The 24,505-nt window shown below is 39.9% G+C and overlaps 1 long non-coding RNA gene across 1 annotated transcript in view; it reads left to right on the top strand.

Moving 5' to 3' along the window:
- Positions 1 to 9,008: 9,008 nt before the first annotated feature.
- Positions 9,009 to 24,505, top strand: part of LOC123021577 — a 190,456-nt gene continuing 174,959 nt past the window's right edge. The window contains exon 1 of the long non-coding RNA XR_006414350.1: positions 9,009 to 9,453. This is a non-coding gene — a long non-coding RNA (uncharacterized LOC123021577). The remainder of the gene's footprint in view (positions 9,454 to 24,505) is intronic.

Raw genomic sequence — 24,505 nt, forward strand, 5'->3', positions numbered from 1 at the left:
GTGCCACTTGTCAACAAGAGGAAATCCAAGAATTATATCTGCTTGGCTCACACCCCACCTCATCTCCAATGAGCTTCTATATCAGCCTTCCACAGCCTGGTGCCTTTAAATCAGGTCATCCAGCATGGTCAATAGTCAGGGATGGTGGGAAATGTAGTCCAAAACCTCTAGAGGATACTATGCTAGGGAAGGGTTTTCCTTCAGCTCATTCTCTTGATATGAGCAACAATGTTTAAAATGGAACAGGAATTATCAAAGGGCCAAAGTAAGTATGTCAGCAGCATGTTTTTCTTTACTAAAAACAGCTGCAGTAAACGATGGAACTATGGCATGAAGGACGGGGTTTAATGAACCCTTTTGCCAAAAACATTTGTCTGCCAAAATTCACCCCTGCCCCCAGTAGCTGCTCTTTCCTCCAGAGGGTTCTGTTTGCATCAGATAGTACTTGTGGACAAATAGCAACTACAGTAGAAATGGCACAAGTTTGTCAAATTACCAGAAAAACAAAGTGAAACTTAGCTTGTTCCTTTCCTTCTACTGGTAAGTGACACCTTTGCAGAGATCTAAAGACCTTAGCAAGTGAACCTGTTTAATAATATAAGGGTAAACATGACCACTGCTGATGTTTGCTCATTAAGAAATACTAAGCTGCTTTGACTGGCTGAAATCTTGGCAGCCATAGTACAGGTAATTCGAGAGCATCAGCATAGCTGGTGCATACTCTTTAAATCCAGAGTCACCTCAACAGCAATGGTCTCCAGTCAGTTCTCCTCTTTTATCTCCTTCTGAGGATTGCTATTACTAGTACTATTTGTATAACAATACCACAGCCTATAGCACCTTGCAGACTGACTTAGACAGCAGGTATCTGCTTACAAGCAGCTTAAATCTAAATTACATACTGGCAAATCAAAACATAGAAGACTATGAACAAATTTATCTTGTTCTTAATTCTTAATTACAGTTTGAGGACAAACAAGCAAGCCAAATTCTGTTCAGAATACATGGAGTCTCATATATTGTAAGGACTGATATAATTTTTGAAAGTCAAGCTGTAGAGAACAGCGCCAAAACAAAAGGTAAACATCTAAGCAAAGACTGATTTATTTGAAACAACTCCAGTAAATGTTAGTAGTGCCTATAATCTTTTGAGGATCTGCTCTTCATAAGGCAGCACTGATACCTTCCAACTATTGATTCAAGTACTTTCATGATGAAAGAGCTATGTAGATTAAACAGGAAAAGGCATAATTACCTTGGACAAAGAAACTTTGGTCAAAATGCAACCACAACCTCAACAAACAAAGTTGCTTTTCAGATAAGCCAGTCTTCAGCACTTTCAGGTTTGTAAGGGCCTGTGGGCATCCTGCCTTCCTTCTGCTAATTCTCATTCTTTTTTGTCATCATTGCCATTATTTGTAGAGAGCCAAGGAACAAGTAGGTAGTAGCCTGTACTGTTTCTCCTTCTCTGCACCACCATTGCCTGGGCCAGGGGCAGGGGCAGGGGCAAGTAGCCGTGATGAAAAGCAAAAATAACCCAAGGGGCTCTTGTGAGTGGAACTTGGTTGGGATAAGGGCCTCAGATGCTTCAGGTGCCTAATCATCCCTTTCTTTGATGCTATAGCTCTTCTCTCCTTTTCTCTCCCCTTCCTCCTGCAGTAAGAAGGTCTTGCAATCCATGTTTATTAGGCTTGGGACTATTATCAATCTGCGATTCTATGGATTTTATTTATGTGGTTATACCACCTCTCCTCTAAGGTGGTTAGAATGACATTTTTGCTCCATCTCAACAGAATGAGAGACATGGAAACTGGCCAAGACTGACAGCACATTGACCTTCATAGCTGAATGGATAGTTGAACCTGGGGTTTTCTAATTTATCTGGCGTATTGTGCCAGCTAAAGCAAGAATGGAAATTTCCTTTTGCCTTAATATTTTGAAAGGTTATTTGTGTGTATTTGTTAACAAACACGCACAGAGATATATAACACCAGTTGGTCTTATTTAGTATAAAATATGCTTCTGTGTTTCCCAGCATAAGGCCAATCTGGAAAGGAACGTGTGTGGGGGAAAATGTTCTATTTTTCAGGCTCTGAGAAGAGAATGTGGACCTTGAGGGAAGGTGGTAAAGTCAGATAACAAGGTTTATTATTTGGAGCAGTGAGTAATAGAATAAAACCCAGAAGCAGGGAGATAGCTCAACATAGTGTCAACAAGGTTTTACAAGATGAGAACCAACTATATTTGAACAATATCCCTATAGTTTTCAGCATGGAACTTTTGTTGTTTTTGCTTTAAGATAGGCAATGCAGTTAAAACTGCCAGTAGGGTATACATTTAAGCAAACTGTTTTCCTTTAGGAGCATGGTTACTTTTGTGTTCGGTGTTGGCTTTTGGGGTTTGTTTTTGTTGTTTTGTCTAGGAACATGAGCCTCCTCAAACAGAATTGTACTGCCTGTGCATGGAAGATTTCCATGAGATTCAGGAGAATCCTATTTCTTCTTTCTTCCCAAGCAGCACCTCCATGCAGGGCACAGAACGGGGAGCCTGCATGCCTGTCTCAGATCTGCTCCCTTCCTGTGTGCACCTTGTGGAACTTACCAATGTCCTGCTTCTCGGATAGATTCTATAGCAGGAAACTGGGAAACTTTGTGCAGGCTCACCTTGTGCCCCCAGAAATCTCCCCTCCTACAAGGGGATGTATTCCTTCCCCATAGTGGCAACAGAATGAAAATTAAAACAAATTGGTGGTTTAACAACTATTCACTTTACTGGGGACAAACCTATTTTGGAAACAAGCGAGCATCCACACTGGTTTGTTTGTTTATGTACTTATTTCATTTCTATGCTGCCCAATAGCCAAAACCACCTGGTCAGTTCACAACAATTAATTAAATATAGAAGATACAATAAAAGTACAAATACAATAAGGCACAGTATAAAATTCCAGCATGCAAATTTAAAACGACTAAAAATCCAATATGAAAAATATAAAACAGTTTAACATGTAAAAAATTTACTTGTGGTCAACAGACAAGCTGTTGTCCAGCCATATTCTGTAGCATAGAGAGAAGAGGGAGGGGACAGGGGAGTCTCCCTTCCACCAGTCAAGCTGCATATGACTAGATTTCTACCCTCTATCTAGTTAAAATACAAAATACATCAATGATTATTCCTGTCAGTTTGTCTTAAACTTTGTGTATGACCTCATGTGTGTGCAGCCTGGATTCAATAAACAAGGCTCAACAGGCAATGCAATTAGGGAGACCATCAATTGGTATGTATACTTTTTCAGAAAACAGATGGATTTTGCAATAAGTAAAGATGTTTATAGTGTAGACCCACACCCAACAGCTCAGAAGTAATCCCTGCTGAGCCTGGAATCTATCTTTTTGAACTGAACTATTTTGGAGTGGTGGCTTCTGTAAGTTCCTTTTGCATCAACGGAAATACAAAAGACCTTAATATTTAAAAGGCTGATGGCTCTCCTGTGCAATCCACATTTCTCAGCACTTTGTGAGAGGCCTGTCTTTGCAATTCATACTTCTGTATGAAACCTGGCTATTTTTGAAAGTATATGTGGAAAGGATAATTTAGCAGGAAACATGATTGCAATTGATAATCAGGTACAATGTAAGGTATTAGTGTTCATCATTATTAATTGTCAGATGTTATTACTCTTCTAAAGCTCTGCTGAAATTATCACCTTGCTGTCTGACAGCTCAATTAATCTCTGCATGAGTCATATGTGATGTGAGGTAGGATTAATATTAAGGATTACACATCTGCATGAACAAACCTGTTGTCAAATAGAGATCTCCAATCAAGATGCATTCTGTGCCAAGTATCACTTAAGGCTCAAGGCAGTGGCAGGCAATCTTGAAAAAAGGTGGGGGACATTTACTAAGGATAACTGCATTTATTGAAGAACTTCCAAGTATTTGAAGTTGTGATTTCATTACTCCCACGAGATCCCAACAGAGGATATGCCATGACATTTCTATATCTGAGCTATGACACTGTTAGGGCCAGACCAAGAGGGTTAAGTCCTTTCCTAACCTTTCTTCCTAACCATTGCATGAACTGGAGCTTTGTCCAATAATCTCATAAAATGTATTGGAAAGAGAAAGGAACTGATTTGTTCTATTCCTGCTGCCACCTGATGCAGGAAAGAAGGTAAAGCAACAAGCAGGAGTGGAAAAAGGGAGAAGTTAGCAGGCAGCAAAGCTTCTAGAGTGGGTTTGTGGGATGGCAAAGGGCATCTTTCTCAAGGGTCCTCAAACCTTGAAGTCCCACTTTATGGGGATAAACTGGGGCTGCTTCTACTGTGCAACGATTTGGTAGAATGCCCACATTTCCAGAGTAACTTCTTAAATATGGGCATATCTCAGACCATGAAGACATAGCTTGGTTTGAGATATCACAAGGAAAACCTCCCTCTCACTCTTCACTGCAGCTGTACTTTTCCCAAGGACTGGAATCAAGTTCTCTGTTCATGTCTACCTTTCCAACTTAATTAACCGTAACGTGAAAAACTATGTGCAAGCTAAAATCAAATGTAAGCAAGAACAGGTCTGACATTTTCTTTTTTGAATGCAAATATTTGGCATCAGTAGCTGTTGTACATTTTAAACAAACGGCCTTAGTTAATAACCTCTAATTTTAACCATGTGTTTTTTTTTTAAAGTGCAAGTTCAGTTCACCCTGTTCCTTGACTTACTTTCTGGCCATTGGTAAATGGCAACATGGTCCCTAAAGACTCATATACTTCTCATTTCTCACCTCACCTCCACTCAGTTTCTTAATTCCACTTAACTTCAGCCTTGATTTTCACAATCTTTTTCCTGTGTTAGAATCACTGCACATCTCTGGTGCAAATTTCACTCTGTCTGGTTTTGCTCATGATGAACAGATTTTGATATTAAGTTATGAAAATGTTGAAAACACTGGAGTATTTTGAATTTCATTGTGTGGAAGGGATATAACGTCAAGGAGTGCCGTAATGTTTTATAGGCTTGACCGAAATGCTACTGCATGATACAAGATCTTTGTTATCACCCATCAACTGTGTCTTATGGGCAATTTTCTGAGCTTGTAATTCAATAAAATACAATCCACAAACAGCAGCCCTGCCATTATATGGTCTGATAGGTGTGTTAGCTAAATAGGAAACATAGGTGGGTCTCTGCTTCCACAGAAAGTAGAATTTAACTGCTATCATTCTCTCTACATCTTCTACAAAAATTGCAATCCACAGTTAAATGTACTTTCATGGAAATAGGAACAAGGCGTATTCGGATCTGGGGATTAGGTTCCACCACTAGCTAAGTAATGCATGAAGTTGTACTCAATAAATACGTTTCTAGTAAAATATCTCTTAAAATAGCTCAAACAAAATGCAACATATCTTCAGGAAATGTGATTATGAGTATGTTTAAAGATGGTGCAGTGAAACAATAAAAGATCCACTTTGAAAAGACAGTGTGAGTTTTTTCAAACATGTATTTTATTCCTTCTCCCAAGAGTGTTTAAAGGTACTGACAGTGATTGTTTTGCAAAGAAATGCAATTTGTTTCCACCTTTCATTTCTATGACAACTTAGCACCATAACAACCAGCACAGTTGGAGGGCTGATGTGTGCAGACTTATTTAAAAGTAGAAATTGCAAGCAAGCAAAGTTAATTCTATCTTAGCCATTTGCCATCATACAGAAGTGCAGATTGTGATAATGAGCTTCAAAAATAGGATGTTTCACTGCATATTTAAAAAAAATGTCCTTGGAAGTGTAGTGGGCATATTAGCTAGGAGCTATTTTATTTTTTTCAGCACCTTGTATACAGGTACACTGTGATGTGTTAGTGACATTCATTGTTAATTTTAGAGCCCACATAATTTTAGGGAAATTCTTATTTATGTATTTTTTACTCGGATAACAAATGTTATCTGGGTAACTATAAACAGCTAAAGGTTTAAAATGCCTTGCAGTTGCAAATGTAGTACAACTATTTGAAACATTAAAGTATAATGCAAAACATCCAAGGATTGGATAAGAAGACATATAAATCTGCTACTGGATTTATATGCCTTGTCTAGCTACTGAAAAGCCGCTTGTGGGCCATGTGCTTTCTCCTTTACCAGAGGTGCCATGCCTGCATATACCAGTTGCTGAGGACCTGGGCAGAAGGAGGTCCTGCACCCATCCTGCCGCTGGAGCCCTGTGGGCAACACCATTTATACAGAACGCTGGACTTGATGGACGTTTGCTCTGATCCAGCATGGCTGTTCTTATGTTCTAGAACTAGGTTCCTGAAATTCCAAAGAGAAAAGATCTGGCACCAAAAGGACAACAATGTAGATGTTTCTTTGGGGAGGCATTCTGTAAGCTGGGTGCCACAACTGAGAAGACCTTGTCTCTTGCAGTCACCCACCTAGCTTCCTTTGATGGGACACTTGGAGGTGTGTTTCTGGCTATGACTTCAGGGTATGATAGGGTACATATAGGGATATGAGTTCCTTTATGTACTCTTGCATTTAGGAGTTTAAAAATCAACATCAACACTTTGAACTGGTGTTAAACACTTGGTGGTCATAATTGTGGAGGCCATGATGAGATTCTGAAGATCATGTCAGGCCATTTAAGTTAAACAGAAAGGAGTAGCATTCCAAACACAGACGCAGTTGCAAAATTGATCATAAAACGGTCAGAACAAAAATTGCAAATGTTGCTGGAAAATGGAAGCATTTATATCCAAAATAATACAGCAGAATATGTAAAAATCCATAATGAAACAGAGCTAAGCAATGCACGATAACCAGACATTGAGGTAATGCAAGTTTAAAATATCATATTCACAATCTATGAGTATAGAAAGACAGAGAAAATTACATATTGTAAATGAACTAAACATACAGTCTAGTACACATGCCCGTAAATGAATGCTGGTTTCTTTGCAGTCTTCTCCCTAAAAGTTCTAAAAGTTAGAAATGCCCTTCATAAGGCTTAGTTACTGGAAGTTTGAACTGCAAAGTAAAATATGCTGTTATTCTTGATCATGCCCCCTTTTCCTTTAGCCCTGCCCACAGCTGGAGAAAGATCCCTGAGAAGTCCAACCGGAAGAAGTCCAACACACCTGGATTTTTGCAAGAAGTTTGCACAGTCTTGTAACTCTCTTTCTACTTGGCATCACTGCTAAATTGTGCAGCCAGATGTATCTGGAACCATTACTTATTCTCCAAAGTGTTACTTTAATTGTAATGAAAACTTGGGAAACATTACAATTGGAATAGTTTTAAAATAGCTGTTGAGACTGCTTATTATAACAGTGAACAAATGAAACTTAAAACAAGGTCTCAAAATACCTTTTCAGATAATTTCTTCAGAATGGATTTTTTAAAAATGGTATTTTCTTCACCAGTCAAAAAGTCTTTATTCAGTGAAAAATTATGAAATAATTTTAATTCATTGTGATGAATTCACACTCCAGTGAATGTGTCAAATGTGGAAAAGAACAGCATTCTAAATCCTTCAGGATTCTTCTGCTGTTCTATCTGTAGAATCTTTCTGCTCAAATGTTATGTTCCATTTGAAACAAGAAAGTATCTTGTTTTCTTAGCCTCTATTTCTTATGGAAGTACTTGACATTATGCCCTAATGTAACGGGGAACCCAGATGCTTGGTTAATGAAGACATTAATCCCAACAGTTACAGAGTAAAACTTTTTCTGTCATGAAGCAGAATCCTGGAATTATGTAATGTCTAACTCAATGTCTACCCAGTTCTCTGGGTAATAAGTTTATGCCTGAAAGCAATAATATTGAACACTCTTATATTGAACAAAGTATATTGATGGAAGTGCTGTTCACGCAGGACGACTTCAATCACTTGAGCGGGCTTGCTTCTTGGGTGATATTCATCCTCCTTAACATGCCATTAATGCCCTCTCACTATCATATTTCCTATTCTGTGAACCAGAGAAAACAAAGTCACATGCATTCTCTGTGCCTATGTTAAAAACATGCTCCTGTGATGAATCTCCTGTGCTCTCCTCTTCCGTATAGCTCCTCCCTCCTGCTCTGGACAGATCCAAGCATTCCAGAATAGATTTGGAGGCACATATGAGAAGCTGTTGGGGATACATTCCACTAGCACTTTTATCTCCCTTTGACAAAATGACACTGTTGGATACAGCTTGGTTGTAAGTTGGTCACACTTTTGTCTCACTGAAATTTGTAAGCCATGGAGCGGAATTTTTTAGCCAAGTCTAATGTAACTATTAATTTTGGTGGAACTAAAGTTCAGCTAACTTAGTTTGTATTCAACCCACAATATTTTTATTTTTATAGCTACTTTTCTGATATTTCTAATCTTCCTTTTAGACTCAAACTCACAAGGAAGAATCTACCACATAAAACATGAAAGACAGGCAGCCATTAAAAAATCCATGAGAGGAGCAATAAACATCCATAACAATAAATAACAATAAAAACAACCATACCAGAGGAAGTAACAATGGGGAGGTATTATATTTTTTTCTCCTTCCCTGGATATTCCTCCCATTTTACAAAAGGGCATTGTAATTACATTTTTGATAAGGCTGTATGCTCAGGAATTTGCTTTACCACTTCAATTCCAGCATCTTCCCACTGCTTATTGTGTCCATAATTCCATTTTGAAGTTGCCTTTCCTCTTCAGATGCATTTTATATTTATTTAGCTGCTGAAATCTATTCAGGTCAGGTCTCTTGCTTCATTATGCTACACAAATATTTCTCTCAGTCATGTTATCAATGACCTTTTCTTCGCTGCATGTCTTCAGGATGTTTGAGTTTGCTGATAAGCCATGTTTCCACTGAAGTGTCCTTTACACAAGCCTTTTGACCCTTGTGTTTTTGAATATCTTTGTTTATGCTGACAGCCTTTCTTGTCAGCACAGATTACTAGTTCCTAAGTTCAGTGGTTCTCCCATATATTTGATATGAGCACAGAATTTGTGTTTTCTCCTAACTAATGTTAGTTAGGCACCAGGCTGCTTCCACATAGTCTCTTTTATAGTTACCTGATGGAAGCAACAAGCAGGCATGACTCAACTCAAAGGAGGATTCCTCCAGCAATACATCAGAAAGCGATATAGGACTATGACAACTTGGGACATATCCTGGGCAGTCTATCCTCCCATTTTGGATTTGGGTCTGATAGACCAAGGGAAAGTTGAGGGTGCCTAGAAGAGAAGCTGTAGGCAAGCAGAGTGTGGGATGCTGCACACCATCATCACTGGCTACCCAACATGAGATAACCTGAACTTTGTTTTTTTAAACTGGCAGGCTTTCTTTTTCTTTTCCGTTTTTGGATAATTGACTAAAGAGCTATAAAGCTTGGCCTTGAGGCTGGGGATCAACAGCACCTACAGAGCAGACTACGCAAAGCACACAGCTGGTCACAGATTTCCTCATTAGGGTAAGCTGTAAAATCTTTCTATGAGAATTATATGAATGATTTCTAAATGGACATTTATACATATAAAGTAGCATGTTAAAAACTGATGCCACTCACTGCCTTCTTTTTTGATGACCAATTTCCTCTCTTTTGGCAATTTATAAATGGTCACCCAATAAAGGTGGGGAAACTTTTTATGTTGTATTAATTCACTTTCTTTCAAAAGAATTTTGCCTCACTCTCCAAAAGAACAGTAGGAGCAAATCAGCCTCTCTAACTCTGGGCAAAATTGAAGAGAAATCGTGCTAGTGCTGATAATAAAAGGGATTTCAGAGACCTGAGCCCCTCTGGGAAGAATAAAAAGAATATAAACAGCAGTTAAAACAACCTGAAAGGCTCTGCTTGCATTCAAGTGTGCCCAAGCTGTGTCCCCTTCAGATCTTTCTCAGCATAGGATGAGTGATGACTGAACAAGAAGGGACAGAGATTTGGGAGACAGGAGTAAGCATATGTGACTATCTCCCCATCCAACCTTTAGCCTAGTGTGCCCAGAGCTAATGCTTGCACAGGGGTAGCGTCTTTTGACAAACTAATCTTCCAGAATAAACATTTTTTACACTACTGGAATATGAAAGATTTTTATATGGTGAGGTGTTTGGATCACAGTTCAGCAATGCTTTCATCTCTTAGAATGATGGAATATTGGAGTTGGAAGGGGTCAGAGGGCCATCAGGTCCAACCCCTGCTCAGTGCAGGACTCCAAGTTAAACCTTCCCTCTCAGATGGCAGTCCAGCTGTATCTTGAATGCCTCTAATGTGGTAGAGTCCACAATCTCCCTAGGCAATTAGTTTCATTGTCATATTGCTGTAATATTCAGGATGTCCAGCCTGATGCCCATGTGGCCTCATGTAACTGCAGCTCATTAGTCCATGTCGTCATTGTCTTTTGCTGCTGCTACAGGTTTCAAACAGCAAAATGTGACTAGAACAGCTAGTCTCATACAGGTGCTTTATAGGACATATACAAAATTACATTTAAAATTTCCCTAAATTAGACCATGATATTAAGGTCTGTGTATAATCCAAAGCAAGTAGGCTGAATTGTGTCATATAATATATTTCCTTTTGCTTTGAAATGTTGTGAACTCCTACCAAACTCTACCTTCTTTTTTGCTCCACTCGTGGTTTATGCTTCATTGTTTATTCCATTCTTTTGTACTCTTTAATAAATTATTCCCAGCTCTATCAGAGTGAGAACTAATCCAGATGTTTTGATGACTTGAATTTGAAAGACTGACAGCTGCAATTACTCTTTCAATGTCAAATGAATCTTTCTGAAGGTATTGAAGGATACAGAACTGGGCTGTAGAATATTCTTCCTAGTTTCTGAATGAATTGATTCAGTCTCAGCTGCAGTACTATTTCTTGATGTGCTTATAGCGGATTTCTCAACATGGTGCCTTCCTGATGTTTCTGTCTACAATTCCTGTAAGTCCCAGCCAGCATGGTCAATTTGTAAGAAATTGTACTTCAAAACACTTAGATGCCTAGAAATCAACACTTCCAGTTTAATGCTTGAAACTCTTTAAATGACTTATTTGTTTATGTATCACATAATGATGCTTATGCCTTCAGTGATAGAAACGGAACTGAAATGGTTGTTTATTGATAAAGAATGCTGCTGTTAGTAGTTGAACCATTGCATAGAGGATATTGTTAAATATAGATTTGTGATGATAAAATGTCTAAGGCATCAGTTCAGAATTGACTCTGCACAGTACTTTATAATGTAATATGCACTAATTCCCAAAGAGGCTCTGAAACTGATTGATTGACATAACATGTTTAAACGGTTGTAACATATTGCTATACTCAAGATAAACCAATTCAAAATTTGAATGTAAAATCTATCTGAAACCAACAGTGTAATGATGCAAAATACCTTTTCATTTATTTGGGTATGGCATTGCTTTAAAGCTTGCTTTTCAGCCATTTTTACTCCACTATTTCCAGTAGCTTTGTTTGAGGCAGACAAATAGCAGAATTTCATTGCAAATACTTTAAAATTAATTAATTGTTGTGTAATTGTTTGATTTCCTGGTGGAAGAGTTATTGCATCATCATCATCATCGCCATTCAGTTGGTAACTATATGCTTTTTATATATTGGATTCTTAAAAATGTTCTTGAATTGATAATGGATGAAGGACGATTTACAAATTTTAAGGATAGGGTTGACTTTGAGTGGATGGGTGGGAGAGAAAGCAGTCAGAGTCCAGATTCCCAAGTAGAAATTAATTTTCTAGTCTCAAATCAGGCAATCTGAAGTATCCTGGGTCCCCTCCTGATGAAGTTTAGGGGCCAAACGTTCACTTCCTTTGAGCACAATCCCATAACCTCTATCCTCAATGCAGTTAAATCCCTGAACATGGAGGTTTATGTACATCCAATGCATGGAGTCAAGTACATGCCACATTTCAACCTTGCGTCCTGCATTTATTTAAATGGTTGGTGCACCATTGAGATAGGGTACCAGCCTCCTCTCCTCTCTGCCCTCTAGTATACTCCTTCTCCTTTTTTCCAGGGCCATTTGTGGCCACAAAGAGGTGGCCAGTATGATTCTTTCCTTCTGGACTGTGAGAGCAGCGAAGAAGGGCTTGGCCTTTGGAGTCTCACATCAGAATTTCAGGACCTTGTAACTATCCAAAAATCCTATGGCCAGAAGTCATCAGACTGTACCATTAATGAACAGAACAGAACAGAACAGAACAGAACAGAGGTCATTCTTATTGGAATAATTGAGGTTTGCCCATATTGATAAGCTAATCTCTCCTGACAGCAAATCAGAAGCAGATTTTGAATTAGTCAGACCAATTAGTCTTTCCATGGGAAATTGTCCATGAGCAGTTAACAATTTTACCCAATTGATGTACTGCATTTTCTGTACTTTACTGTGGCAGTTTGGTTTCCTGCAAGGGAGATAAAACACTTGGCAGATAAAACACTTCTAATTCTCCCATCTTTAACAAATCTCCCTAAATATTGCTCTATTTAGAAATATGGAAAAGAGTGTGAGTGGAGACAATGAGGCATTCCCTCAAGGTAAAAGATAATATAATGATGTGGGCAACCCTTCAAACTGCACCCTCTTGTTTCCAGTAGATCCATCTAGAAACTCACTTATTGCGGATTCAGTATCATGGATGTTTCCAGAATGCCTGCCCTGAGTTTCCAGTGGAAGTGGGGGCAGGGGGTCCTCCCCTGTTCTCAGTGCATCCCCTGTGAGGACAGGGCTGTGGAACCACAGCGACTGGTTTTGCCCTGGTCATGACTATTGCTGCATGCCAACATCCAGCAGACTTCCCAGTTATGATTATCCATTTGAGGTACACTGTAAAAAGTTCGCTGGGCTCACAGATGTAGATGTGGAGAATTTCGAGGCACATGAAGAGGCCCTGGCCAAGCAGGGTTATCCCTGGTGTGTAGGAGCTCTCTAAGCATACTTCCTTATTTTCTTTTCGACACCAGGCAAAGACATACCTTTTTCAATGTTTTTGAATGCTTCGCCCCTGAATGATATGAGCCTTTTTATACTGTTTTTATGGATGTTTCAATTTGTTAGTTTTTAGATGTGTTTATTATGTTTTAATATGCTTAATGTATTGTAAGCTGCCCAGGAAGGCCTCAGAAGTTATAGGTGGCTTATCAATATGTGTATAAACAAACAAACACATAAATAAATAAATAAATAAATAAATATGTACATGCAGAGGATTCCATCTGACATACATGAATCAGCCATTCATCTGGGGAGCATCAGAGCAGCACATGCTGGCCACAGTTGGCCTTTGATCCTCTTCACATGTTGTTCAATGTCTGCATAGTTTGCATCCATCCACCCTCTCCATATCATCAGATAAAATATTATATTTGTGGAGGGCAGGTTTATTTCTTCAAGAAACCCCAATGAAAATGATTTCCACTTGGCTAGGAGGCTTAGAAAACAAAAAATCCCTATGGTGCCAATAAGAATGTTTTTCCAAACCTGCTACTATCAGTTTGTGTGGATGTGAACTGTGGTAAAGAGATAAGCTTCCTCACCCACATGCTGTATTCCCAGTAGGAATGGCCCCTCTGCCATATACGAGGGTATAGTCAATATGCATATTTAGACTGCAGTTCTACAAATCTGTACATTCCAGAGCCAATGATGCTGTAGAACGTTTGTATCTTAACATGCATAAGGATCCTAAGCATGCATAGATCTGCATCTTAATTAAAGAAAAAATAACGGCATATGCTATATGGTCACCATAACATGTACCCTGGCCAGGTTATATTTAAGAAATGCTGTTGTAGCAATTAGCAGTTTTATGATTTACAGTGCAATCCTACATCTATTTACCTGGAAGTATAACCAAGGCTATATGTTAAATACACATAATGTTTTGTAAAATTGGTTTCCTTTTCAACTTCATTGAATGTTGTTTTTTTCAGAAAGGAAAAAAAAGAAAAAGAATTCATTCCTTTTTGCCTGCTGATTTTTATTTTGCATCCTTCCAGATTTGCAGGTCCAAAGCCATCTTCATTCTTTCCACCACTGTATTTACTGTTTGGCCTTTTTATGTATCATCATTCCTAATAAAAAGCAATCTTTGTGCGGACAGCATGAACAGTAGTGGTATTAAAGATAAGGATAACAGCTGCAAATTCTTGGGAAAAAATAGGCTTCTGCAGCTTCCTGATGCCATGTCAATAAAAGACTTAGAAGCACCACATTTAGTGTATTGAAAGCAAAATAAAATGGGTGAAACAAATTGGAGGAAAGTAAAAGAATACAGGTTGATTACTGAGTTTATGTATGGCTCCGTTTCAGTACTATATGTAAGTACACTCTGTTTCCCTAACATTGTATTATGCCTGATATTGACAGAAACACACTAAAAAGACGGTGGCTCTTATTTAGACTATTATGCAGGTAAATTATGTAGTTGTTATGCTTTATCATTTTGGCTTTTCATAGCAGACCCACAGTTCAGCCTTAAGAAAAATCTTAGCATGGCACAGTTAAAAAGATCGATTTGTACTTATGCAAAAGTTGCATGTATTGTTCAGTCACTTTGATATTTTCCTGGTGTGCCTCTGTGTACTTTCCAGTGTACATGCATCACATATCCCAGGGGTGGGCAAACCAAAACACAGAATAAACTCAAAGGCACAGAATAAACTCAAAGAGTTTCATGAAGTTCCCGTGATTCTTGCCACTCACCAAGTGGCCACTGCCCTCCAGTGTCCGCTTGCTGCCCAATGCTGCCCCCCATACGTACCCTCTTCCTGCTCACTGCCTGCCTCCTGTGAGCACCTACTTGCCGCTAGCAGCTCTCAAACATCTGACATTTACCCTGTGTGGGTCTTCTGTTGAGCAAGTCTGAGCACCCTCGGCTTATGTCTTTTCCCGCAGACTGATCTGTGTAAGTTTCAGGCCAAAGTCCGATACTCTAGCAACTGCACTACACTGGATTTCCTGCATAAATCAGTATGAACAGACAGATTTTGTAGGAACTGTTCTACGGAATCCAAAGAAGGCAGACTACAATGGCACTTGGTCATGCCACTATATTCTAACGTGTGGTCTACCGGTTAGATGCAGGACTGGGACAGGAGATCCGCGTTCTAGTCTCTCTCCTTGGCCAGGAAGCTCAGAGATTCACATAATCAAGGGGGCCAGGCATTTTCTTATGAAAATTGCCCTCTTTGAACTGCTTTTTCTTCCTTGTCGCTTCCCCTGCAGGTTGGTAAACAGCATGCAGTGAGGAGAAAGAACACCAGCACCACCATGAAGTGTTAGAATGCTAAACCAGCCACTGCTTAATTTCCTTCAAAGCTCTGTGAAAGTGAATAGCCTTGCTGGTGGCCTGAAATTTAAGAATGAAGAGGCTGCATAAATTTCCCAAGGTTTTATTTAAATGATATTTTAATTGTTAACTGTTGTTTTTATTTATTGGTTTTATGATACAGCTGAGATGCTCCGAATTTTTAATGTTTATTCTATGTTTGTTTTATCCTGCTTTGTAAGCCGCCCCGAGGCTTTCTGCAATGGGGGTGGCATAAAAATGTTCTAAATAAATAAATAAATAAATAAATAAATAAATCCACAGTTGGGGAGCTGCCAGTGACAAGGCACTGCCTCTCAAACAAAGAAGCTCACAAACACGATTTATCCTTACTTTAAATTCTGTTTCAGGCATGGTTTATTCTCTTCATGATTTTCTGCTTCCTGAGGTTTCCAGCACTGGAGGTATATAAAATTAGTTTTCTTCTGAGTGAGACATTTTACACTATGGTGAAAAGCACCATGTTTCAAAACTCTGTCATATTCTAGTCAGTGATCAATAAAAAAGTTTGACAGTCCCTCAGGCAAAGTGTAGGAAGTTAGGCAAAGTATTTTGGAAAAATGGGACTTTAATTGCTCCATCCAGTTCCATTTGTCAAGATAGCAAGTATTTTGTTTGCCTGTAGAAATGTTTTCTGTGTAGAACCATCTCTTGTGTAGCGGCAGAAATATTGAGTATACAGCCCAATATAACAGGGGCTTTTGTTCTATAAATGTTGCATTCACTCTTCACATTCACTTAAAGAAATTGATCATCGTTGGAGATTCATTCCACCTCTCCCTGCTGATGTTTCAGAACCTTATTGCAACTTTTTTGGTAGTTTCATAATACTGCATTTAAATTCCAGTGAACAGACCAATCTCAATTCCCCTATCCTTGGGCTAGTAGGGGTCAGGTAGAAAGGAGCTCTGCCAAGATGGGAAGCATGTCTATCGCAGAGATCATCCACAGGTGTCACTAAATTCCCTGCTTTACTCTTGCCAGTGGTAGACTCAAAATGGGATGTAACAGGGACAGGTTGGGCCAGTCCGGAGCAACTGGATCCAAGGCCTGTACATTCCCCCAAGAAGCCACAGAATTGTTTCCCCTCAACTAGCTTCAACTATTCCAGTAGGGAAGATTGGTTTTCAGGGGACTATTTTGAAAAACCTGCCAAGAAAAATGAATGAGGAAATCTACTCCCATCTTTTACTTTGGGAGTTTATCCATTACTTCCCTGTTGGATTTGCTCTGCAGATTCTTTCTTTCATCAGTGATCTTTAAGGAAATAAACTGGAAGGTCCCTCAAAAAACTGTGGCAAGGTAGCAAGAGAGTCCCTTCTGACCACTTGAATGGAATGTGTAATATTCTCTGATGGTTTCTTTGGACCTGGGTGGACCTGGTGGACAACTTGTGACTGTACAGGGATTTTGATAAACTGCTCCCACCAGTTCTCCTATCGGATCTGTTGGCGAGAGGTGATGGGAGTTGCAGGCCAAAATTTCAGAAGAGCTTCAAATTTATATCATATAAAACACAAGACCAAACTACAACAGACCACAGCAAGCCTTCCTAGGCCTTGTAGGTACAGGGCTGGAACTTATGACCAGTTCATCTCAGCTCTAGTTCTTGATAATTTTGCTAATCAAATTTTGTAAAAGTTATAAAATAGTGCTCTACAGTATCAGATTTTGGGTTCTGGCAAGAGGATTGTTAAGCTCTGTATATATTAAGGCCAGAATCGGAAGACAGTGCCACATACATGAAGCAGAATATGGAAACTGAACTCTGGTTGCTTTGGCTGCTACAAGTTCCATCACAGAAGAAGGGTGAAAAAAAAACAAACAAATCTGGCATTCTTTCAATGGTAATATGTCTTTTTTTCTAAGGACTTTTTTTTATCATGATGTAAGGTACTAGGTTGCCCACACACAAATAAGTTGCTTTGAAATTTATTTATTTATTTAGAGGGTTTCTATGCTGTCCCATTGCTTAATGCCTCGGGACGGCTTACATAAATAAAAAGCTTTCCCTCATATCCCTCATATTGTTCTGGAAACCACAGTCTTCAGAGGCAATAGGAGTGACTTCATCCTTAAGGTTTTGGTAGTGGCAGAAACAAGCAAGGCAAACAAAGCAAATTTGAAAATAGGTCTACCTATATTTAAATGTACCATCGCTACAAGGTCACAGAGTGTCAAGTGCTTCATGAAGAGCTCTTGTTGCACTGAAAAAGTACTATGAAAGAAGGCATGATCATGCCCATTTTACAGATCAGTAACAGAGTTTAGAGACAATGACTTGTCCAAGGTTAACCAAACATGGCTGTGTTGGATTTTTTGTGACCTATATTTCAACTCCACATTCATTACCCCAATGAACTGGAATACCTCAATTAATTTGACCCACTGTGTTTCTAATAAATTCCATTTTTAAGTAGTTGCACAGAGTGAATCATTTCCCTGAGTTTTGAGTTGGTTGGTAAGCTGCTTTCATAGTTCTCTTTGTATCTCTGCACCAAACTAAACTATTGATCGATCACTTCCAACATTTCCTTTCTTGGTGTTCTGTATCTGGCTGTTTGTGTAGTCATGTATTGCCTACCCTAGCTCATTATATATTTCTTATAATGTTCTTACAGTTAGTTTGATCAGCAGGATCCACTTCTTGTTTTCCATTCAGCCATGTTTGTGTACATTCACAAACTATAATGATAATTATGAATAATTGTTAAAAATGACAGTTGTTAAACAAATGACTCAATGACACCTATATCTTCTCAAGTCCTTTCAATTAATTTGTAATTCAAGCAAGCAGCTGTTTCTTCTTCCTTACATTTGGGACTATAAATGCATCTACCTACAAATTTGTAGTAATGTCTATAGAACTTAGACTAATGTGAATTAAGTTTTGTTCTGCGGAAAACTGTTCACATGCTTAATCAAGAAAATACAATAATTATTGTTTTCTTTTCATACATAATTTGCTTGTATGAAGTGGGCTTGATTTTCATGAGGTTATGTACCTGTATAAATCCACTGGAGCTTAAAGGAGAGAGTAGACACTGGGAAAAGCTTTTTGATAATTAAGTACAATTGCTGATGACCAATACATCTCACTTAGGTTTAGATTTGTTCTTTGTGAAGGCTCTTCCAATTAACATCATTTGGTGAGTATCTCCTACATTCCCCAAGTAAATGTTCTACATCAGTGGAGAATATGTTGTAGAATCTGGCATAGCTTGCATCAGAAAAGCTGTAAATGATACAATATCATCTATGAATTTTCCTATAAATCCTGTCTCCATATAGATAAGCTTTCTCCTTTATGATAGAACCTGTTGCAGCCAAAACAAGACATACCTACCCCATTTCTGGTGTTGTAAACATAAACTGTTCAGTGTCAGACCAAAGAAAAATGGTTGATCTTTTCCTTTCGTCTGGAGTTCACTTGCCTGAGGAGACTGCCAAATACAAGTGATTGCCCCATACTCTTTCCCACTTAATCATTTCCTACGACTATGAAGTGGTAAGCAGAAACTCTAAGTTCCTTTATAAGGGACTTCCTTTACAAGGAAGTTATAGGAACTGTAATGAGGCAGGGAAAGTTGCTCCATATAAACCCTCATCTCATCGTGTCTCCTGGATTCCCATCTGTGCTCTGGTGGTGTGATCTCATTTTCTCCACAGGCCAGACAAAAGCACTAGCCCTTACCAGGATGACTCAGCCATCCAACTCTTTAAAAATGGTGCAAGGACAGAATTGGCCACAAAGTCCAGAGATTTCAAAAGGGAAAAAATCTTAAGTGGAAAAGAGTGACTCTTCCTTCTCATACAGGCTTATTCATTCTCTCCTTCAAAGAAAGAGCAAGCAGGCAGTTAAGTTGGAGAAAGGCTCCCTGCTAGCCCTCTCTCCCTCAGCTGCAGGGAACACACCAGTCCTCTGACGCTCTTCTCTTTCTTGGAGCAGAAAGTCCCCATATCACTTGCAGGAAATAGCCATGGTGTGATGAACAGTGTTCCAACTCCAAAAGTGTGTGTGTGTGTGTGTGAGAGAGAGAGAGAGAGAGAGAGAGAGAGAGAGAGAGAGAGAGAGAGAGAGAGAGAGATATCCTATCATCTTCCTGTCAGAACCATCTCAGAAATAGATGAATCTTACTACCAACCCTAATATTGACAGAGTGGATCCAACAGATACAAAGAGCAGAGACCAAAACTCCAGTGGAAACCTCAGTCAAGGAAGCTACACCCTCAGCTCTCACACAGACCCCATGGAACAGAGGCAGCAGCATTTTTGGCTGGAAACCCAGGCTGCAGTGGTAATGATGCCTCTAGTCCTGATCCCTATTCAAGAGAAGGAAGCTTATTTTTTCCTGTGTACTGGATCAAAGCTGACATGATCAAATCATGATGACATGGCAGGAAAGGAATAAGGCAGCATTGTCTCCTATAAAGTTGCTCAGTTTGGGTCTAGTGCTTGCTGAAGCAAAATTTGTTCCTATTACTTTCTCTGTGATCATATTACTGGACAGCTCCTCTGCCTCGCTGGAAAGGTAGGAAAACTAGGAGGAGTCCTAGTTTAGTGGAAGAAGAGGGCACACATTGAACAAGTTTGCACTGCATGAAAAACCATGGTGATTTCTTCCACTTGCTGATGCGTCGTGTCATCTGGACTTAATTGGGGCCTTTCTGGGTGGCACCTTTAGTTTCCCAAAACTATGGAAAAAATAATTGGTCTAAGGTTTCTACACTCCATTGAAGTTTCTCTGGTTGTATGGACCCAGGATCTCCATTTTACCATTGGTGGTATGGGAATACCATAGAGTCCCATGAAAACGGTGGCAATAGAAGCCCCCACTCGACCGTCCATTCTCTAGTATCAACAGCTCCCTGGCAGCATACATGCCAAGACCTGCTTTGTTCCTACTGGCTGAGTGGTGAGCCTGTCTCCCTGTTTACTTTGGAAACAGGGAACAAGTGGGTAAATGCATGGAGGGAAAATAACAGCCAATGTGTTGTTATGGTTTAATCATAATTCTTTTAGGGGCTGGAGTGGCTAGAAACCACTGCAGAGGTGCAACCCCATTCAGGAGGGTAAGCAAGAGAATCTGCATCAAAGCAGTAAGCTAATCAGGGTGAGGCTGCTAAGGCCCATAGGAGGCAATGACATAAGGAATGAGATTTCATCCTGGACTGCCAGGATGTGTGGCGAGAGCTGGAGGAGTGGGGAGCATGGAAACCACCTTGCTATGGGAACCGTGTGTTCCTCTGATTGCTAACTTGGGGCTAAAATCTGTGCACCATGGAAACTGCACAAGTTTGCTTGCTGTGATGTACCAGGCAATGCATGCAGAACATCCCAGGCTCAGTCCCTGGCATTCCCAGCCAAACAGATTCTGAAAGAACAGAATTGAGATAGTCTTGTGGCTGCATCCATAGAGAGACCTGACCATTGTCAGAGTAGAGAGTACTGGGTAGATGAACATAAAAGGTAAATTCCAGATGAAATACCAGTTTTGAACAGAAATGTCAGTTTCTGGGCATAATTAAGAAAAATCCCCTAAAGCTCAACATGTGATCATGAATATAATTAGGCAAAGACTGAAGCCCAAAAGCTGCAGAATTTCTTTGATTAACAAAGGATTCAGATTGCTTTTATCAGTTTCTAAAGCCTATTTAATGCCAGTGGTGCTGAAATATGTGCATGCATTATCTCTTTGATCTCAGTGGAAGCCAAATTTGGAGGCAGGGAAAGTTAAATAATAATAAAAATAAGTCACAAATTGTCTATGAACTGTTGTCACTCTGAACACATATTAGAGCCCCTGCGGTGAAGGTTGAAAATTAGTTAGTCTCTAAAATACTAGGATTACTGTGGTGTCCTTTTCCTTGCTGGATATAATAAGGCTTGTTCCCTTCAAAAAGCTTGCTCTACCATTGCCAAAGTGCAACTAAGTTGCAAAAGCAATTAAGCTCAACAGGGTGGATTTTAAAGGAAGATGTCCATGATGATGACGATGATGTTTATGATGAAGATGGTGGTGGTGGTGCTGGTGGTGTGGTGGTGGTGGTGGTGGTATGGAAGGTATTCAAAGAGGGAGGACCACTGGGGATGAAAGTGCAATGACTTCAATGGGCATCTCTGGTAGTAGAAGCTGGGCTTCCCAATGCTCTGCACCCCAGCAGTGGTATTTCTGAAATGGATCTTTATGTCCTATAAATGTGGCCTGTGTTCTGATTCTGCTAAAGCTGCATCATTATGAAGCTCCTACAATGTTTACTTTGCCTCACAGCTCAGACAGCTTGTTTGCTCCCTAGCTTCTCAGTAAGGGTACAAATGGCAAAATAAATGCCAATGTCATCTTGCTTAAGTAACAATGCTTGCAGTTCTTCTTAAATGGATGTAAAACACAGAATTGGAGGGAATGTTAGTTCTGTCAGGAACAGGGAAGATCTGCAGAAGAAACAGTCCAAAGGCAATGAGGGAGCAGAAAAATCCTCTGAGGTGTACTAAAAACGATTTACTCAATCCAATGCATTTTAGGTTCACATTTTAAGTTTCATCCTAGGACCTTGGAGCTGAGACTCCAAAGAATCCTATGACCTCCCAGATAATGTCCAGAGGCCATAGGATTGCACATTATACAGGTTTTCTCAAAACTGAGAAAGATGTTTACTTTTGAGCTGCCCTGAAGATGAACAGAACTAGAATTATGACAAGCACACATTTCCATTTCCACAGGTAGTTATCTTTGGGTTCCCTATGAAACTAAAAGTCAATTTATTAATCTATTGAGAAATTGGAACCATCAATAAATGCACTACTAATTGGTATCCCTGCAGACAATCCCAGATTTAGCAACATTAATTGAATTGCTTGCAATAGCCAAATCTCCTCCATAAAACAAAAACAAACAAACAACAAAAGAACACTGACAGCTGTTTATAACCTGAATAGCTACCATCAGTGGCTTTATATGTCATTTGTTCCAGCTTTCCTGCTGATAGCACGTTTTGCTGGAAAAGGATGTTTGTTATCCATAGCAAATTATCTTGCTGTCAAAGCAGTGTGCTGAAACTGATGTCCAGCAGGAAAATATCTCATTAATGTTGACTTCTATTCCGATGCTCAGAATTTTAAAAAGGCCATTAACTGCTCAATCATTGTCCAATTTTCTGGTCCATTCTAAACAAATATCGTGATATAAAGTATGTTGCAGGAATCTGCTGTCAAGCTCTTCTCAGGTTTTGTGGCTCCTGTGGACAAGGCAGTTAGAAAAAATAGGGCAGTATCTGATGCTGTTGCTGCACTAGTAGGAATGACTGCTACTGCCTTGCAAAACTAGTGCTAACTAGAACAACTGGAAACTAGCAGAAAGGGGCAAATCAGCATGGCTTGCAAAAAGGAGCTCTGTTGACTTGCCACCTTATAGAAATGTTAGTTCTAGTTATTTTCCTGGGCTGTGCTAGCAAGCAGTAATCCCCATTGTGCTAGCTGTCCTGTTGGCACACCATGCTTAGGGCTGGTGGGTGACTGCCAGCATTGGATACTGCTGACAGATTCCTTTCCTGCATGCCATTATCTTCTGCAAACCTTACAAAACCTCTTTAAGTGGTGTTATTGTTTCCTATTTCCTTGTTTAGAAGACTTCATTTTGAAAAAAATAAATAAAACAAATGTGAATAATTATCTTCAGAATGTGGAGTGGCAAACAATGGGATGGAGCAAGGAAGCTGCCTTTTTCCTTGTCTGAATATGATGAATTGAATTCCAGCAGCAATCCTCTTTCCCTCCAGCATCGCAGCTCACTCACTCAGCAGGCTACCCCAACTCTATGTGGAAAATTTGCTGAATGGGATGGGTGAGGAAGTCTGTTTCCTCTAGCACAGTTACCTGTGCCTAAATCTGGATCCATTTCCAGATCTTCTAATTTCCAGTAATGACAGTAAGGTAGAACTGAAGAGCTCTCAAGGAAACTCAAGCCCAGTTGCATGCCCGAAGTTAGTGTTCTTTGAATCTAAAGTAGACTCTCCCAATCTGGTGGTCTTCCAGTGTTTTCAATTTAATCTCCCTTATCAGTTCCAGCCAGCATGGCCAGTGGTGAGGATTTCTGGCAGTTGCAGTCCAAAGCAAGGGGCCAAAGCAAGGGGTCAACCTATTTTGGTCTAGGGTCTGGATTGAACTGCCTGACTGGATGATGTCAAGGGACAGATCCCACCTCAAAGCCCTATAGTTCCAGCAACATCGTGTTTTATCCCACCAACTACTTTCCTCAAGCTTGGGAACTCCAAATCCCTCTATGCTTGGAGAATGGCTGGTGACTGCAAGAACAGGGTCATGAAAACCCCAGCCATTTCAAGGACCTCCTTCCTGTGCTGCTCATATCGCAGGCAGGGTGTGAGCAGCATGGAAGGGGACTTGGCTGGGTTTGCAGGCCTGGGCATGCAAGTCTTGACCAAGCTGAGTACCTCCTTCCAGCACTTGTGTCCGAACAGGGCTGCAAATGGCATTGCAAGTTCTTGAATGCAGGGCATCTCCTTGTTGTGTCTAATTTCTGATTGGGACCCCATCAATGACTGGAAATAAACAGGATTGTCCTTTCCCAGGCCAGGAAGTGGGGATGGGAATTAAGACACTTGAAGATGAAGGGGAATTTCCATGGATGGTGCAAGCTGTTATGGTCCTGCAAGGACAGCTCTGGAACTTGACAAAACCTCAGAAGAGGCTGGGGATCCTAGAGGTTGTGAGAGTCAGGGGAAATCAAAGAATGCTTGACAGTCTTTGTAAAACTGCCACTGGGAACAATGCCTCACTCAAGGAGGTTGTGACACTGAAGAAGCCTAAACATCTGGGCTGCCCCCATTCAGCTGCTTCAGGCTCAGAACTGGAGATGCAGAACTTGTCCGGCAGTATGTTCTATATCATTGGGGTTTACTCATGAGGAAGGAGCATGCATTAGATCAAGCTAGGAAGAGCTGAGGTATCAGCATTTTCTATAAAACTTCTCAGTTGGCACCTGGTCCTCTCTTCAGCAATAGCTTTCTTGCTGTAATTCTGTTGGACGGCTCTTCTGCTAGACTGACTTGCTTTATGAACTTTTCTTGGGAAGGTTGGGAGCTGAACATCATCATGTGGATAGCAAGGAAAGTATGTCATTATGTGGAGAGCACCAACCATCCATTGTCTGGATTAGACCTGTG

Source organism: Varanus komodoensis, unplaced genomic scaffold (assembly GCF_004798865.1).
Source record: "Varanus komodoensis strain SLA01 unplaced genomic scaffold, ASM479886v1 scaffold17, whole genome shotgun sequence".
Classification (NCBI taxonomy): Eukaryota; Metazoa; Chordata; class Lepidosauria; order Squamata; family Varanidae; genus Varanus; species Varanus komodoensis.